Source organism: Leptonychotes weddellii, chromosome 8 (assembly GCF_054177405.1).
Source record: "Leptonychotes weddellii isolate Sample4059 chromosome 8, ASM5417740v2, whole genome shotgun sequence".
In the NCBI taxonomy this organism is placed as follows: domain Eukaryota; kingdom Metazoa; phylum Chordata; class Mammalia; order Carnivora; family Phocidae; genus Leptonychotes; species Leptonychotes weddellii.
The window spans coordinates 97,130,815-97,148,781 of NC_138376.1; the positions used below are offsets into that span (position 1 = coordinate 97,130,815).

The window sequence follows — 17,967 nt, forward strand, 5'->3', positions numbered from 1 at the left end:
TGGTGAGTGCTGTGAATTGTGCAAGACTGTTGAATCACAGATCTGTACCTCTGAAACAAATAATGCAATATATGTTAAGAAAAAAAAAAAGAAGATAGCAGGAGGGGAAGAATGAAGAGGGGGAAATCGGAGGGGGAGACGAACCATGAGAGATGATGGACTCTGAAAAACAAACTGAGGTTTCCAGAGGGGAGGGGGGTGGGAGGATGGGTTAGCCTGGTGATGGGTATTAAAGAGGGCATGTTCTGCATGGAGCACTGGGTGTTATGCACAAACAATGAATCATGGAACACTATATCAAAAACTAATGATGTAATGTATGGTGATTAACATAACAATAAAAAAATTAAAAAAAAAAAAGCTCTGTAGATGGATTGAGTAGAGAATGGGCACAACTAGACAGTAAATCCATGAGCTGAGAATGGAGCCAAGGAAATCTCCCAGAACACAACACTAAAGTACAAAGAAATGGGAAGAATGAGAGAAAAGTTAATAAATGAGGAAAACAAATTCCAACATCCATTTATTAAGAGCTCCAGAAAGGGGCACCTGGGTGGCCCAGTTGGTTGACTCTTGATCTCAGCTCAGGTCTCGATCTCATGGGAGTTCAGGGCCCACAAGGGGCTCTGTGCTGGGCATGAAGACTACTTAAAAAAAAAAAAAAAGCTCCAACAAGAACAAAGAAGCTGGCATGGGAGAAATGACAAAGAAATAACATAAATTACAGAAGAAAATGTTGGATCTAATGGCACAACCGAAAGAACTTATGGAGTACCAAGTAAGATGTATAAAAATAGAAATATACCTAGGCCACCATGCTGAGGTTTCAGAATTCCAAAGATAAAGAGAAAAATCCTACAGGATTTTAGAGTGAAAAAAATAGGCTATTAACAAAAATGGACAAGAATCATCTAGGCAACACTGCGAGGCAGAAGATAATGAAGCTATCTTTAATGTTATCACTAAAACACTGGTTTTAAACCTAAAATACTAATATTAAATACTAATAATTTAAACCTAAAAAACTAATATTCAAATTGGAGATAAAATAATGATATTTTCAGGTATCCAATGATTCAGGAAGTTTACCACCCACAGTTGTTCTCTAAAAAACCACTCCTAACTATAACACAGGAAAGAGAAGCCCAAGAAGTGGGAAATATTAGGCCATCAGAAAAAGTGGTGAGCAAAGAAACCAATAATCCTAGTTAAGTTTAAATATTTGTTGAAGCATAATGTAAAAAATCAAACAAGATCAAATTTTTGGACCTAAAATCTCTGGTGATTTCAACATAACATTGGTAGAGGGCTGGGAGTATGAGCATGGGAGAGGGAGTCAATTTATAATGTCCTAAGTTTACCTTTTTACAGAGATTATAGAAATTCAACTAAATGAATATATATGGATATATAGATATGATTATATATATAAAATTATGGTAAATGATAAAATTATATAATATCTCTAAGCAAAAACAGAAATAAGTTCAACATAAGTAAAGGCTTTATGAATAATTAATATTAAAAACAAATTAGTTGTATAAACTGCCAAAATCACTAGCAAAAAAAAAAATCACGTGACAAAAACACATAATCCATTTAATAAAAGAGAGGGAAAGAGAAAGCACAGTAATTTAACAAATAAGTGCAAACACATCATTAATTACAAACACGTACATGTACAAAATAAACATGTACAAAATAGAATTATATATACTTATTTAGGCTTGTGGAATTCAACACCCAATGAATAATAAGCAATAATTGAATTTAACTGATGGGTCTCAAATACCTAAAACATATGGAGGCTTATTCTTTATACTATAGATCGGTATGTTATCACATGTAAGTGCTGTGTTTGCTATCTAGCCTTTGATATGAGAAAAAGTTTTAAAAGGTAATTTCGTGGATAAGACTGCTCTAGTGTACAATACAAAATTAGAAACGTTGAGCGAAGTGTCAGTAAAGATATTGAGGAGGATTTAGTCCATAGTATCAAACTCATTATAACAGGAACTCTATTAATTGATTGGCTTTTCAAATATTATCATCAGTAATCATATAGCTGTTCTCAAATATTTATCAATGATGTTGCATTGTGAAGCTCCAAATAAAATGAGAGAAAATACAAATTTCCATATAAATCATTGCTACTAGATACAGAGTAAAAGAAAAACTTTTTGAGAGAAATTACAAAGTGGTTATATTGATATCATCTAGACCCTTACTGACATGGTACAACTCACTCTTCAAGGTCATGACCTGTACTTTTTATTCTATGAGTATTTCTTGATTAAAAGAAAGCATTGTTCTGACATCCTTACTTAGTCCTGCCTTTCCAAATAATATAATAGTAAATAATGACCGCACCTTACCTCAGTAAGTTCTAAGAACATGATATGGTGGAGAGGTCACTCCAAAGGGTAGTGCTATGGACTGAATTGTGTTTCCTAAATTTTTTTTTTATGTTGAAGCCCTCACTTTCAATGTGATGTACCTGGAGGGGGAGCCTTAAGAAGGTATTGGGTTGATGAGGTCATGAGGCTCTCATGATGAGATTAGGTATCTTTATAAGGAGAGACATAAGAGAACTTCCATTCTCTCCTCTCTCTGTGTCTTTCTATCTCTCTCTCCCTCTCCCCCTCTCATCAAGGAAAGGCCATGTAAATACACGGTGAGATGGTGGCTGTCTCCAAGGCAGGTAGAGGAATCTCATCAGAACCCAACCATTTTGGTACCCTGATCTTAGACTTTCAGCCTCTCGAGCTGTGAGAAAATAAATTTCTGTTGTTTAAGTCACCCTGTATATGATATTTTGTTATGGCATCTTGTGCTAAGACAGGTAGTATCATAAACCAATAAAGGATGAGCAAAATGTTCTGGGTCAATTGACTTTTTGTATATAAGGATGAACTTATATAGATGTACACTCATATATCAAATATATTTTATAATTCATCAGATACTAGTAAAAGCCCCAGTAGGATAGTGTCAGATAATACCAGTACAAGTCTTTAAATGCTAAGCTCTTCGGTAAACTTCTGGATTGGTCTAATCAAGTGGGATAGTACAGATCCCTTGTCATATACTGGAACTTCATAAACTACTCTTGGCCAAATTCCTAGGAGATCCTTTCACCCAGGTTTCTGTATGAGACCCTAGAAATGGCTTACTTAACCCTCAGTAAAAATATAGTTCCAAGAAGCTGTTACCAACATTCTTTCTTTTTCTAGTTTTCACACAGATATAAAAGAGACAAAGTCCCAGAGATGCAGCAAGTCCATTAATTTTGCTTCTGTGGGCAACTGAATAGAATGGGATCTTCCTGACAGAAGGTACCTTCTATACCACTCAGTTCTCAGTCATCCTGCTCTCCTCACCCTTGGAAATAAACTTTTAAACCTAGATGCCTATGACTGAGAAATATGCCCTTTTTACTTAAATCTTTGCTATACTTCTTATCCTCATTTCCATCTCTTCTCATTTTTCCATGGTTCTATATTTAATAATCCTCTTGTAGTATTTCTCCTCTTTCTTACCCATGATCTGTCTATATATTTTTTTCTTTTTTCCAATCCATTTTAACTAACCTAATTTTTTGGCTTAAAACTTTTTTCTTTCTTTTCATCCACAAATATCAAAGTGTCCTGCACTGTTAGAAAAAAATGTAAGTGGTTTCATCCCATTCTTACTATAAATGACCTACTTCTTTTTCCGTCACTCCAATAATGCCCACTTCAGTCCTCTAGCTGCCATGATCCACAAAGCTTCAAATGTTTCTTGGAGTTGAACAAACAAAGATGACCTGCCCTACCTAGCTAGAGCAAGATTAAAGACCAGGAGCAGAGCAGGATGAATAACCAGTTGAGGCTGAAAGAGGGAATGAAGTAAGAAAGAAGGGGGAGATGCCCTTCATCGTGGAAAGTGTGTCTACTAGGGTACCAGAGAAGACTTGACAGATAGATGGTGCTGTTCCATTCCCACTGCCACCGTGCTAAAGCCCACATCCCTTCTGTACCCAATAAAGATGTGTGACTTGAGAATATTCTTCATAGAAATGATAATTTGGCTTAAAAACATTTCCTAAATATGTACACTTTACCATGGACAGCTTAGTTGCAATAACATTGATGAAAAAAATAGCTCAGAATATCTGTAGTCTCTTGGTCTGGGACTTACTCTAAAATGAAGAAAAAATTATATTTTAAAGCTCTTATTTTTACCAAAACTCAAAAGCTTCATGTTTTAACATCCAGAATCTCCTGAAAGACTGTATAAAACTTTGGTTGCTTGTCAATAAGTGATACTGGAACACTGACTGTTACTCTAGGCAACAGAGACCCCCACATTCTGAGATACAACTTTGGTCATTTGTCTAACAAAATATGTTGGGCTAATAATTACATTTCATACTGGCTAAGTTTTTCCAAATACAAAAAGTTGATAATCTAGCATAAGTGAAGCAGTATGTACAGTGATTGGACCAAATGCTGCCAATATTCCAATCTTGGTTCTGACCTCTTCATTTATTTGCCCTGTGACTTTGGCAAGTTACTTATCTTAGCTTTAGTTTCCTCATCTAAAAAAATAACAGTTGCAGGTACTGCTTAGAATTTTTAGAGAGTTTAAGGAGTTAACACATAAATACAACTTAGAACAGTTCCTGGTACATAAGAAGCACTCAATAATTGATTTAGCTATTATTCTTAAGAACATCTCAGTCACTTCCTTTAAATCACACTGAGTGAGTCCCCCAGGCATCATTTGGTAATCCTGCTCAGTTATTTGAATTTACATATTCTTCAATACATTAAAGATGTTAGCAGCTTTACAGAAGTCAAACAACATAAAAGCAAATGTCCTGCAACATGGTTTTGTGACCCTGAAGACAGAGAAATCTGGAATCAGAAATTCTGGTGTTTTATTTTAACTTAAAAAAAAAAAAAAGTTGTGCCCATTCATCAAGCATTTTTATTCCTTAATTTCAGCATTTATAAAATGTGAAAAATAGAGGCTGGCCAAATTGAGAAACTATGAAGCATGAGCTTTAAATTATGAGCACTGGTCATTTATACATGAGCTTTAAATTATTTTATTCTTTAAAATTAAAATCACAGTAGCTTATTTAATCCTTACATTATGACATGTTGCTGGGTAGTTATGCTCCTAGGTAGTTATGCATAAATAATACATTAATCTGTTAACATTGCTTTTATAATACTGTATCACAATTTAGCTTTTTGTTAATATTTGGAGCACTGCATGGATTTAAGATGGCAGACATTTGAAACCATTTTCCACTACCTACCAAATGACACGAGCTCAAGCAACTTACTTAACCCTTCTGTTTACCTCAGTTCCCTCATTGCAAAATGGAGAAATGGCTAAATCTCCTCATTGTATTGTGGTAAGAACTAAATTATATAATATACGTAAAGCACCTAGAATAGTGGCAGGGATCATAGTAAATACCTAAAATTGTTAGCTTGAAATTAAAATGTATTTATTTCTCATTTGTTATTTTTTCATTCTTTATTTTTTTATTTAGTCACATAATTTACACACAAGAAAATGGGTTAAGGCACAGTGGTTTGGGAACATACTTGAAAATAAAAGTGACTTCTTTTGGTCATTTCCATGATCCATGACTGCCTCTTCCTGGGCACCACTTGTTTGAGTTCCATCCATCCTGTCTTCTCCAAAGAGATTCATTGAGAGTATACTCTGGGCTCAGCGTTGCAGGATCAAGTATTTGAGGACAGGAGGGCTCAAGGTAGCAGATTCTTAGAATCCCTGAAATTTGAGTCTATCAATTTCCTTCCACAGCTGGTCTGCAAATTTAAACATGCTGAGAAAACAGAAGGAAAAGCACAGAGATCTGGGATGGAGAAAAAATAGAGAATATAGGAAAAATAGACTTAGAATAAGGCAGCATTACTTAAAGCTAAAGTTAAGAAGAGGAAAATAAAGGGCGCCTGGGTGGCTCAGTTGGTTGAGCGACTGCCTTCAGCTCAGGTCATGATCCTGGAGTCCCGGGATCGAGTCCCGCATCGGGCTCCCTGCTCAGCAGGGAGTCTGCTTCTCCCTCTGACCCTTCCCCCTCTCATGCTCTCTCTCTATCTCATTCTCTCTCTCAAATAAATAAATAAAATCTTTGGAAAAAAAAAAAAAAGAAGAGGAAAATAAAAATAAGAAAAAAGAGAGGGCCTTACCAGCCCTGGCATCTTTTGGATACTTCTGATCAACCAGCCTCCAAGCATTGTCAGACTAAGCAAATTCAGATTTATGGCTTGGTGCTGGAGAGATGCGTTATCCTTCCCGTACTTTAGTTCTCCAGTCATTTTTCAGTCACCAACTTACTCAACACACTGTAACACCTTCTCTGGGCTAAGCCTTCATTGTATTAGACATTGGGACCAGGAAAATAGAGAGGTGGTTACCAAGATGAAAAAAGACATGATTGTTGACCTCAAAGAGTTTGTAGTCTGGTGGAAGAAACTGAAAAAGGCCCAGAAACATTACAATAGAGCCCTGAGTTAATGAATATAAGTACTAGGGGCTCAGGGAAAGAGGAACGATGAGTTCTGCCTGGAGAGTCAGGAACATTTTCACAGAGGATTTAACACTTGAATAAGTCCCTAAGGACAACTAGGTACTCCTCAGCCTGAAATAAATCGTATTTTGTAGAGCATGAGGCATGCAGAAGCATAATGTGTTTGGGAAGTAGTCATTCACTGTGGCTGTAGTAGAGGGAGTATGGGTGGAGGCAGAGATGTAGAGGAAGAGATGAGGGTAGTTGAGAAATCATGTGCCCAAATAGGTTTAATATGTCTCTTTCATCTTCTATTCCTCCCCCCTCCCCAGCCTCCCTAGTATGACTAAATGAGTGCTGCTTGGAAGTTTCTGTTTCTGGTTCTGGGGAAGGCAGGGAATCCATGCAACTCTGAGAAAAATGGCTCTGAGTGACCTGAGCATCTGGAAGGGCCATTTTCAGTCTCAAAGCTGGGACAGTTGAGTGGCTAGTAGTGTCAGCAAGTGACTCAGCTGGATTGGGTCTGTTATTAAATTTTATCATGTCACAGCCAATAGTATCAGTAAAACATAAAGCATTACTTAGAAATTATTGTCAGATGGAATTTCTGTAGTTGCTTTGTTGAAAATATCCATGTATGCTGCATTGGTATAGATAGCCAGCCCTGTGTATGTGTGTGTGTGTGCGCGCGCACATGTGCATGTGTGTGTGCATGTTGTATATGTTAGTTTTTTATAGCCTGTAGTCCCCAGGAGTCCTAAAGAACAAGCATGCCCTTTTAATATTCTTATTTGCTCACATATCTGTATATTCAGGACAAGGGTACAATAGGGGCTTTTTGTGCCCATGTAAGTGTCATAACAAGGATGAGGGGACCAGGAGATGCTGAGAGTCTAATGAGACATGACCAGTTGTTTCTTCTCTGGTGACAAAAGTGTAACAAGGGCTCAGCTTTTCTCTAGCCAGTCCTCTTCCCAGCCCAGGCCTTTAGGTATGGTTGAAACAAATACTCCTTTCTCTTGTGTGTTCTAGTCTAGATTGAGCAAAATCCCTCAATCTGGCGGAAAAAGGCAATTCAACCCAGAGAATTCTTTGCCCATGTTTTCCTGGGACTCTCCCCAGTAACACTTGCTGGAAATTCTGCCTGCCAAGGCTATATGAGAACACTGAATAGCTTAGCAGAGAAGGAAACTGATATGAAAAGTGGACAAGGAGTTGCCAAAGAGGTCTCTCTTGAATATAAGCATAAAAACGTAAAAAGGCACAATTAACTAATCGGTTTCCTAACATATTAAGAAATAACTCAATCTCTCGCTACCTAAAATCATGTTAAAATAAGAGAAAAAAATTAACACATTAATTTGTCCAATATGAGGTGTGTATTAAGTCTACTGGATAGTGATGCGCCACAAAATAAACTTCCCATATTTCAATATGATTTGCTCTTAAGGTATCAGAAACTAAACCTGAATACACTTTCTGTTGGCATCTTATAAAAAGTTCTTACAGAATCTCAGTCTAATAGTTCAGCACCAGCAGCACCTATTTTGTGCAGTTCTGAAAGCTTTCAGCAGTAAATCTCTAAAAATGTCCACTTAAGCAGTAGAGGTCATAAATACTTTGCAAGAGCAATAAAATAGAACAGAATTTTGGAAGTTATAATTTTAGTGGATATAACTGCACTATAAAAGAAAGGCCTCTGGGACCCAGAATAAATGCAAAACTCTGTCTAAGTGAACCGCAGTGCTAACCCATCTGCAAGTGGTAAATTATCCCCAGTCCCAGGTGTGGTGCATTATCCTAAGGGTGTCCAGTGATTAAAGGTAAGAACGTGGCTAAAATCCAAGGGAGCACTGAACATTAATGACGGCTGGAAATTGTCGACAATTTCTCTGGAAGTTTGATTTGGTCCTATTTGCTCACATTAGCCAGGTCCAAAGTTCAGCGGAGAGCCTATGATCAGTACAGATACTCCAGTGGAAGAGGCCCAGAGGGTGAAAAGAAGACTTTGGCTCTTCATTCACCCCAGAAGGAGTTCACACAGATAAAAGTAGGACCATAATCCTATTACCTATAAGCTCTTTAAGCTGCAACAAAGAACAGACACTTACTGAGGCCATTGTCCTAAAATTCAAATGATAATTGCAAAGCAACATAAAAATTTCGCTACATTTGTTCTCTTTCTGGTACATCACTTTCTCAATAGTACACATTTGCATACATGTTCTTTTACAGTTAAATCTGTGTTAGGTTATTAGAAACTCCCAAAGGGTCAAGGATATGTTTAATTGATTTCCCAAGCTCTTCCCCTATCACACATACCCATATGCATATAAAGAACATTATGCATTGCTGAAAGCAAGTGACTATTTCATGATTACATTCATAATTTTTTATAATGTTTGGGTTCAAAAAGTCCCCATTTTTTATACTTTTCCATCAAGTTCTTGAATTGCCCCTTATGCTCCAATCTAGTTTTAACCAGTACAATATAGAAAACTGATGAGTACAATATCGAATGAAGGTGGCAAGGATAAGAAAGTTACATCTGAAGAGCAGATGAAGAAAATTTTCATGCAAGGAAGTCCAAGCTTCCAATTTTTAATCAGCATTTGATTGTGGCCTATTAAAATGCCAAATCACTTTGCAATATTGTGCTATGTCTTCACAGCTTAAAATAGTCACTGTGAAATAGTCATCCCACCCCGTTTCCCCATCTGAAAATAATAACACATTGTACCTTTTGCTGTTGCTTCTAATTTTTGGGCTTTTATGATTGTGTAACTGAAATGTCATCCTCCTGCATCTAAGGGTCACCTTCTAGTTTATTTGGAAAATAAAAGAACAAGTGGGTTTGTCCCATGTCAACTCCTGAGTCATCGGCTTGGCAGCTCTTGTCTATATCATGTGCTCCTCTCAGCCTTGTTTTCTGCATGACCTTTGGTCACTGCTCTGTTCACTGCTGTTTACCACCTGGAACTTGGGTCTTCCTTGGTGGTATGGTGCCGATTCCAGAGGGCCACACTTTCCATCATTAATCTGTCGCTTTGCTCCCATTAATACCTCACCACAAAGTTTATGGCTGTTAAGGATTTTGCTGCAGGTTTGGGGATTGTTCCAAGTAAAACTCTCTAGTTCTCTCTCTCAAAAAAAAAAAAAAAATTGGCTGATATCTACGTGGATTGGTTTTACCCATGGATTCTTCTTAATCTGAGCACTCCTGGGCTGCAATAATCATCCCACAAAGCATTTCCCAAAGCCTTCGATAGGGAGTCCAAAGTAAGATCATTGCAACAGTAAGTGGGAGTTGCATTTGCGAGGAGGAGGGCCCACAGAAAATAGTCTGTGGTGACTTCTGCAGTCTGGTTACCATTCAGGCCTTGCAGCCGGTGTGAAGTGAAACCAGCGCAGGCTACTGGGTGGACCTGGGTTGTTTCTGCATACCTAGTATCACTATCCTTATTCTTGTAATGGTGTCTTGACTTTCCTTGGGGATCGACCTCCACCCACTTTCATTCCATGTGGTTTAGGTGGGGCTAGCCCAACCCCTGGAATCAGAGGTGAGCTCATGACCCAGATCTGGACAATTGGTATTGTGGTCTGGCCATGGTGATTGATTAATCACTCTTTGCTCTAATCAAAGTAATCCTAGGAATTTTTCTGGAGCAACTCAGAAAGACGTTTTGTTTTGGGGAGTTTTTTCTAAGAGTGCTAGCAGAGAGGATGAAGTAAGTCTGAGCTTCCATCAGGCACCATAAAATCATAAAAATAAGGCCAATCAAGGGGAAAGCAGCGCAGAGATATAAAGATAGATTGGTTCTAATGATGGCATTTGAGACTCTTGGATCCAGACATGATTAAAGTTGGTAGTGCTGAAATTTTCAGTATGGAAACCAAGATTTTTGTTTTAACTTAAGCCAATTTGAGTTGATTCCCTGTCACAATCCAAAGGTTCTTGAATAATATATTCTTGAATTTTTCCTATGGCACCAGGTCTCCCATGGATACCAGAATAAACACCCACACACATTTATCCCTCCCAAAGATAAACAATAATTTAAAAAATATTGCAGTCTAAAGCCACACTAAAAGAGAGAAGCACCTTTTTTGGGCGAATATAATAAAATCTATACAGATAGCTTTGTGAACAATAACTATAATGCTTTATATTATTATGTACAAAGTTTTAGTTTCCATCTCTTGTTTCTAGACAATAATCCTAAATCTTAGTGAAGCAAAAGAAAACAGCTCCATTAGATTTCCATGACAAATAACAAAACTACATATTTCATTAGTTATATAAACATCTGGAATTGAAATTAAAATAATTGAAATTCAAAGTCAATTTAATAGTCAGGCATCCCCCTCATCTCACTATACATCTCTATAAGCAGTGGTTCCTGGTATAGAATTCATTTCCCTGATCCAATTCCTCAGGTAAAGGAATGAGAGAGAGGTAGGGCAGGAGGCTGGTTCTTCCAGTGACATCTTTAATTTAGGCAACTTTAACCAATGATTATAAAGAACACAAAAGGGATGCCTGGGTGGCTCAGTCAGTTAAGCGTCTGCCTTTGGCTCAGGTCATGATCTCAGGGTCCTGGGAAGGAGCCCCAAATCAGGCTCTCCACTCAGCGGCAAGTCTGCTTCTTCCTCTGCCTCTGTGATCCCTCTCTCTCTGTAATCGTTTTCGCTCTCTCTCAAATAAATAAATAAAATCTTAAAAAAAAAAAGAACACAAAACCTATTTACATTTTTCCAAATTCATTTATGACCTTTCTTAATACACATATATTCATCTCCATTTATGGGGGAAGAGTGGTTTGTATTAGAAATAAACCAATCGAGGGGTGCCTGGGTGGCTCAGTCGGTTAAGCATCCCACTCTTGATATTGGTTCAGATCATCATCTCTGGGTGGTGAGGTTGAGCCCCTTGTTGTGCTCCCTGTTCAGTGGGGAGTCTGTTTCCTCTCTCTCCCTTTGGCCCTTCCCACACACTCTCTCTCTCTCTCAAATAAATAAATGAATCCTTAAAAAATAAAAGAAATAAACCAATGGAGGAGGGTAAAGTTGAGAGATCACTATACTACTCTAGAACAGATGATATTTGTTGGGAAATCTTTATCATTGAGTTAAATACATAATTATGTTAAATTTGAAAGAAAGATTTCCAAATTTTCTTACGTTATGTGGAGAATATTTGTCTAAAGTCTAAATATTTCAGTAAATCAGAGTTTGAATACTCATAATTTTATTAACATTTTGCTGGTGTGATGTATTGTGTGTGTGTGTGTATATACCTGGTGAAGGCAGAAGAGGAAAGGCAAGAACCATTGTATCATCTTGCTATCTCTCCCTTTAAGGAGAATGAAGTTGGTGAACAAGAAACGGAATCCCAGTTTGGATATCAGAAAAAATTATTTCCATTCCAAAGGACTCCAGTCTATGTTTCACATTTATATAATACCAAATAACATGGACTTATTTTCATGGTCAGTGAGGATTAAATGCACTACCTGCCTCCAGGAACCTGGCAGCTCTATGGAAATTTGCTTAGCTAATCAATAGTTGGCTCTCAGTCCAGTATGCATTCTGATTCAACATATCTATTTAGTTTAGTTGTTTTTTTAATTTAAAATTTTTTTGTTATTTTTTGTTTTTTAAAAAATATATCAAAGTATTGAGGTATCAAGAACAATGAATTTGTGTCTTCTTAAATACCCCTTCTGCTTTCTGGCACCCCATTTCATTAATTCCTTTCAGCCAATCTAAAGTAGATATAAGGCTTTTAATTTAATCAGAGTAAAATACAAAGTTATTTACTTACTTTAGGAATTTTTTTAACTGCCTGGATCTTAATCTCTGGAATACTGTTGACTTTAGCCTAATCTGTGATACTGACCGTTCTTTGGGATAAAAAACCCTTTCCCTTCCTGGGTAAGCAGGTCTGTTCCAGTCCCATGAGTTGTTACCTGTTTGGTTTGACTACTCACTGAGGACTGTTTGTTCTTTTCCTAGGCTTCCCCACTTATAATAGGCCCATCATTGGCTCTGCTTTAACTCCCAGAGCAAAATCCAAACTCTTTAGCATAGTATATGAGAACCTCCATCATCTTGAATTCTGGTTTTATTAGATTGAACCATCTATATTTTCTACCCACTCAGACTTCCATCTCCCTGGTTTTAAATGCTGAGGAAATTCTTTCTTTATATAAAATCATACACAAATATGTGATCATTTTAACTTTTTAATGATTGTTGCCTAATAACATGTTTTTAATTTTTCCTGCTAAAGCGTGGGATTCAGCTAATGGTTTTCCTATATTATACAAGCTTGTTTTTTAAAATAAACCCCACAAGGTCACAGTAGGTAATTATTTCAATGTGATATATTCTGTTTTAAGAACTTATAGTCTTCATCAAAATATTCATAAAGTTGAATTATATAATTTTTTTTACCTTTTTGACTTTTAGTACTAAAGCTAAATATATTTCATAATGTGAAAGGGATAGTAACATATTTAACTTTTCTATTTTTTCAAGTCCATGTAATATAAGGAACATTTATTCCATGACAGGTTTTGGAGAAGTCTTTAGGAAATCAAGTTGAGATAATAATTTTAGAGATAATTCAATTTCTTATTAATGCATCAGTTTGGTAATTTGATATTCTTTTTTTAAAAAAGCTTTTATTTATTTATTTGAGAGCAGAACCTGAGGTGGGGATTGATCCCAGGACCCTGAGATCATGCTGAGTCAAAGGCAGATACTCAACTGAGTGAGCCACCCAGGGACCCTGGTAATTTAATATTCTTTAAAGGATCTGTTCTATCTATAAAATTGTCACATTTATTAGCCTAATTTTTTTAATAAGAAGAATAGCCTTTGCCTTTCCTTAATGACTGGTTGGCACACCCATCTAACATGCTATAGCGTTTAATAGCTTTGTACAGTGGCAGTATCTTAGCCAATGAGGTTTATCCGAGGTGCGATTATTGCTGATTGAAAACTTTTCCCATGCTATCGTGTTTAAGAACACAGACTCCCCAAGCCAGACCTCTTCCACTTATTATGGTCAGTTAGTTTAGTATTAAACCTTGTTAAAGTATTAAATCTTAAAATGGGGACAATGATGATAATAGTACTTTTATTGCAAAGTTACTGTGAAGATTAAATGAGCTAGTATATTGAGAGCACTTAAAAATGCTTTGTGTGTAGAAAGTGTTAGGGATTTCTTTATCCGCTGATTGTTTAATAAGCACCTCAAACTTAAGAGGTCCAACACAGAATTCTGATCTCTACTGATCCCCAAATCTACTCCTTCTTCTATAATCTCCTTCTAAGTAAAAAATACTACATTTTCACAAAGTTACTTAGTCTAAAAAACTACTAGCTATCATTCATTCCTCTTTCCATCATCTCTAACATCTAATTCTTCAGCACATCTTATCATCTGTCAATTTAAATATCTTCTAAGTTGGAGAGCTTCTCACTACTTCTATCATTGCTGTCCAAGTCTACAGCACTATCTCCTTGACTATTGCCGTGGACTCTTAGATGATCTCTCTGGCCCTATTCATATTCCACTTCATTCTGTTCTCTGCACAGCAGCCCCCATCTCCTCCTTAAAAGACAAATCAGATCAAATTATCTCCCTGCTAATAATTGCTTGGGTCTTCCAATAAAAATTAGAATAAAATCCAAATTCTTTATCCCGACCTTAAAAGGCTGCATACACTGGCCCCTGTTTCTTCCCAACCTCGTTCCCTGTCAGGTCCTGCATGTTCCACGCACAGGGTCTTTTTACCAATGGGTGTCTTCAAAACATGCTGAACTGTTTTTTATCGTGGAAGTGTTAAGATGTGAGGGGAGAGGAAGTATTCTATCGTTCTATGAATAGGTCTCAGTCTTTTGGTGAGCCTGTGCTCCTGGACTTTGAACTTCACCTGTGCTTCTCATTTTTCTTTTCTCCCCTTAGGTGGGAGAGGATAGTTGGAGGGAGCTGGAGTTGTGTGTATCCCTTTCCCAACATGGAAGATTGGAGGGAGCTGCACTGGGTATTTTCCTTCTCCCATGTAGAAGGCTAATGCTGACTAGAGTTGGGTATTTCTCTTCCCCTAGATAGGTCAGGCTCTGATAAAACCCCAGCAGATTAGGCTGTGGTAAAATAGTTTTTCCAGAGGGATTTCCTTGTCAAGAAGAAAACAGCGCCGTAGCATATTTCAAAATGGTTCTTTCCCCTTTTTTCTGCTGGAAGCATGAGGGGATTTTTCTCTGATATTCACTGTGAGGACCTGGTGTTGCTCCTGGAGGTAAAATTAACAAAAATGTGGGAACCCTCTGATGACTGGGTACTCCTGATTTTTTGACTCTCAAACTCATCCACACTGAGCCTCCAGCAATTTGTCAATCTCATTTCAATTTTTCCTATCCTGGCACCATTCCTGGGGAGGTTTCTGCCCTGGTGAATTGAGAGTCTCCATCTGTCTCTTCAACTTTGGGAGCAGCAATTTGCCCTATGATCTCATTTCTTGGACAGATCTGCGTTGTTGGTTTTTCAGTTTGTTCAGCTTTCGACTGGTTAAGATGAGTGGCAACTTCTGTGCCCCGTACATGCTGGACTGGAAACTGGAATCCCTCTTCATTGGATATGTGTAGAGGTAGCTTTTTCCAAATTTGAATTTCTTTTAAGTTCTTTGTACAACTTATAAACTGAGAGAAAGAGTTGTAGTAAAAAACAATGTTATTAATCATTGAAAATATAAAAGCATTAAAAGGATTGGACTGAGTTGGTATTTAACTCCAGCTGTAGAAATATTGGGCACACAGAGGATCTTCTAAAGGAGATTTAAACTCATATATTTGATAAGTGGACTTGCAAAATATTACAATGATATTTACATAGCACTTATCACTGGTTTAAGTGAGATATTTATTGAACATAAAATCAGGCTATTTGTAATCCCAGTAATATGGATAAAGAAACCTGGACATAGGAAAAATTTAATAACCATCCAAGGTCATTCTCTGATCACCTGCTGTATACTATAATAAATCTGAACATCTGAACATTAATATTCTTGTTTCTTTCATGAAAATCGATTCAGAAATATCCCTTTCTTAATTGCTTCCCCAGAGGATTTATCTCCTACTGACAGGTACAAGATGAATTAGGGCACATGGAGGCAAAGTTTAAGTATCTCACACCTCAGGCATGTTTCTCACCTATTTCATAAACACAGCCACCACTGGAAACCCCCCAACTACCAGATTCATCAACATATTCCTCCAGGGGATGCAAAGAAAGGTGTGGAATACATGGCTAAATTCTATAATTAAGGGCAAATTACTTTATTATTTCACAAAATGTAATTTGAATGAATAAATATATATATCTATTTATATCAATAACCATGTCTAAAATATCACATTAAGACAGTTCCTAAATGAGGGCAAAGATCCAAAGCATTTTGAGAGCCTGGTAGGTCTTCTATAGGGTTATAAAGGAGAAACAGGGCCCATAAGTAGCATTTCTCAATGATGGTTAGCAACAACAACAACAAAGATAAATACACATAGTTGAGCCTCCTTTGGCTGCTAAAGGTTTTATTTAATTCAGTCCGTTTATCATGAAAATAGAGTCAGTTCACAACACAGGGCAGAGAAGAGGTGTTGGAAAGAATCCTTTTGACTTTTGCCAAAATAATGAAGTTACCACTGCAATAAGTATGATTCCTTACTCTAAAAGGCTTGTTTTACACATCATTAGATATTTTCTATAGTTATTGGAGACATTGATAGTGAAAATGACGTGGGAGAATACGCAAAGAACCGAGATAGTATATTGGAAGATATATAGTATCTTGGAGTATATATATTCCAAGTATATTGGAAATCAATATCTCAAAATCTATAGTTTAATATAAGAATATCTGACTTTAAAAAGACAGACATAACTTCATACTATTTTAAAGCACTCATCTCCTTTATTGTAACTGCATTTGCATCAATGTCTGTCTCCCTCCATGGGCCTTTCTAATGGCTTGGATCAAGGTTTTTTTATCTTTGACGCCTCAATTTCCAATATAAGTTGTTTGCCCTCCAATTTGTAACCACAAAAATGTACTAAATGAGTAAATGAAGGAACACCTGCATCTGTAAGTCGAAGAAGTATTTTTTCTCCTTTCTCTGGTGAAAATTATTTAACATTTCTGAATAGTTTTTGAAATATTTTACTCTTTTATCTGATATAGAGAAGAGTTGACACCATTACTTAGAAACATCATAAGTAGTTGATAAAATAAAATATAACTGCTTAAATTATTTTAGATGATTAGGATATGATAGGAAGAAAGCATTGGTATTATAGAAAAGGGAACAAAATGTTGAGACTTGATATTGAAGTTGCTTTTTTTCCTAAGCACAGTTAGACAAATCCATGAATTTACCATTGCTTTCGACTCTCAAGGAAATACAAATTAGTTAAGGATAATAAAACCAACATTCAGCTTCATGTTTGTGGGTTGAGTTGCTACATGGAATCAGAATGTATTTTCTGTGGCATAATATTTTTATAGTGAAGCAGCCAAAATACCACAAATGCATAGCACGAGCTGCAAGTGTTCTGGCCCTTCCAGGCATTTCTGTGGCTTGGCGTTGATAAATGTAGGTGAGATATAGGTTGCAGTTAGGATCAAATTACAACAAACACGGAGTTTTCCAAAAATATAAGAGTTGCTAAAATAGCTTCCCTATTACCTTGGGAGAGGATGCCTGTCCATCAACAAGCTGAGACTTCAGAGCAAGTTCTCACAATTGGATCTTTTGAGCCCAGTCAAAATACAAGCAATTTATAAAAGACCTTTCCCTCACATTTCCACAAGAGTCCTGTGTGGCAAGCACTAATATATAGTGGGACTAGCTTTTCCCCTTCCTTCTTGTTTCTTAACTGGGTATTTTTATCTGTTATTGAATTAAAAGAATTGGGTGATCCCTTAATTTCAGAAATGATCAAAAAGTACTAAGACCAGGTGTGTGTATTTATTCTATAAACATTACATCATTGGCCCACCCAATAATCATGTTTATCACTTATGTGATTTCCTAATGTATAGGTCATCATTTATAAGCATGCAATCTGTCCATGGGTTTTTTTTCTTTTTCTTTGTATTTTCTCCCATCAGTTTCTCCCTAATTTGGTTACATCAGGTAACGACATAATGTAGCTTGGAAAACACAGTGTGTGGCACATATGATATGCACAGTACCTTGTGGTTGCTAATAAGATATCTAAACATAAGATACTTCTTAAGATTAAAGAAAAATAGAGCCTCTGAGTTTTTTATATACTCATGTGATTTTGATTTGCTTTTCTGGTATAATAAATGAGAAGTATATTCTATAGTTCTCCGATATTACTATAGCTGCACACTAGATTT

At 36.7% G+C, this 17,967-nt stretch overlaps 1 long non-coding RNA gene and 1 pseudogene across 1 annotated transcript in view; one reads left to right on the forward strand and one right to left on the reverse strand.

Annotated features, from left to right (window-relative positions):
* LOC145723099 (uncharacterized) overlaps nucleotides 1–17,967 on the reverse strand; it is a 44,124-nt gene that overhangs the window by 1,683 nt on the left and 24,474 nt on the right. Inside the window, exon 3 of the long non-coding RNA XR_014147939.1 lies at nucleotides 5,604–5,848. This is a non-coding gene — a long non-coding RNA (uncharacterized LOC145723099). The remainder of the gene's footprint in view (nucleotides 1–5,603; nucleotides 5,849–17,967) is intronic.
* Nucleotides 13,471–13,551, forward strand: LOC115939894 (U4 spliceosomal RNA; annotated as a pseudogene).